Below are 1905 nucleotides of genomic sequence, written 5' to 3'. Positions count from 1 at the left end.
AACAGTAAACAGTGGCACCAAATCAACTCTTTCCAAAACTGACATTTTCCAAGTTACTATTGATAATTCCTCCATCTCCCCCTCCCCCCAGGTTAAGAGTCTGGGTGTCATCCTCGATAGCACACTATCTTTCCAATCCCATATAAATAACATTACCCGTTCTGCCTACTTCCACTTAAGAAACATCAACCACCTCCGTCCCTCCCTTACCCCACACACTACTGCCATACTTGTGCACAGCCTTGTCACCTCCCCATTAGATTACTGCAAGTCCCTCCTCTTTGGACTTCCTCAGAAATCACTCCACAAACTACAACTGGTCCAGAACTCAGCTGCTCGCATCATAACCAGAACTCCCTCTATCCACCACATCACTCCGGTCCTCCTACAGCTCCACTGGCTCCCCGTACAGTTCCGCATTCACTATAAAATTAACTATAACTATAAGGTTTAGCAGCGGGTTTGGATGATTGGGCCCAGGACTTATGTGACCTAGATTGGTGCTTTTGGTCACATGACTCATCAGACCCTCTCTAGTTACATATAGCAGCCCACTCTGAGCATCAATGCTATAAATTACATTGAATCATCTCAGGTAAAATAATACGGGGTGAAAAGCTGTGCAGTGTTGCTTTAATTAATCCCCAACTTTATCTCGATCAAAAGTAAAGTGTTTTAAAGTAAGGGTTTATTACTAATAATAATTTTAGAACGTTTCTCATAATCAACCAGTTTTTGTGCTCCTACCATTATTGCCATTTATGTCTTGCCATATATAGTTGGGTTGTGGGTTGTTTGTGGATTCTTTCTATAATCAGTTAATTGTATTTTTTATTCCCTATCTGGTGTTTGTCGTTTTTCCATTTTGAGTCTCATTTGGTCTTTTTTCCTTTGGTTTGTAACGTGGTCATTCTTCCTCAGCGTTCTCTGGTCTCCTTCCTTCTTCTCCATTCTTTACTGTCCCTCAGCAGCTCAATGGTGCTCTGATTAGCTTCGCTTGCCTTCATTTCTGCTCAGTGTTAAAGCTTCTTGTTGTTGATTGCAATCCGCTGGTTTTTCCATTGTGCTCCTGGTAGTTCTTATTGGGATTTTTCTTGTAAAAATAATTTTGTTTTCGCTGTGATTAAGTCATTACTGCCACTAAAATCTTCCCTATTTCTGGTCTGCATTTTGGCTCATTTTCAAAAATCCCCCATGACAACAAGCTCATAATAATTTCACTGAAAGTATATTAATAATATTCATAGTGTCTATTTAACGGTATGCCGTAATGGCTGTTATGTTCTTCTGTTATCAGACAAATGCGTTTGTCAGAACCAGACCTGATGTGTTTCCTGTTCAGAGTCTGTTTTCTGCGGCTGTTTTAACCCATCAGTTGTTTGGGAAAGAAGGAAATTTCCTCGCTCCACTTCCATCCTTGATCTGCACCGCCTCCATGAGTCCAGGCTGCTTCCTGTCACTCCTGAAAATTTCATGGCAGGAGTGTTTTTGTCAAACTGTTGCGGGGAATAACAGAGGAACCGCAGTGTTCTCATACGTAGAACTTTAGACCATCTGTGAACTGATGTTGACTCTGATGCAGGTTTCAAACGACTATGAAAAGAAGCCATAGAGTTCCAACAAACATTCCTTCCTTTGGTGAAACGTCAGCTGGCATTTCTCAAATATACTTCCTGGTTACATCCAGGGTAAAGTTGAGCTTTCAGTTTGTGCTCCTTGTGCGTTTTTTTACTCACTGAATGTGTGAAACGTGATTGATTTTCTCCATCCAGTAATAAAGTTAATGCGTGGTACTTTTATGTTGTGTATTTCTTTCTATGCATACATCAGTGTTAAATTAGAAGGCCAATGTTTAAAACTGTAAAACGGCCCTAATGTACTAACCTAAAACATGCGGGGGGGGGT

This window comes from Cyprinodon variegatus, unplaced genomic scaffold (assembly GCF_000732505.1).
Source record: "Cyprinodon variegatus isolate N-32 unplaced genomic scaffold, C_variegatus-1.0 Scaffold606, whole genome shotgun sequence".
Lineage (NCBI taxonomy): Eukaryota > Metazoa > Chordata > Actinopteri > Cyprinodontiformes > Cyprinodontidae > Cyprinodon > Cyprinodon variegatus.
Note: the sequence above shows the minus strand (reverse complement) of the source record.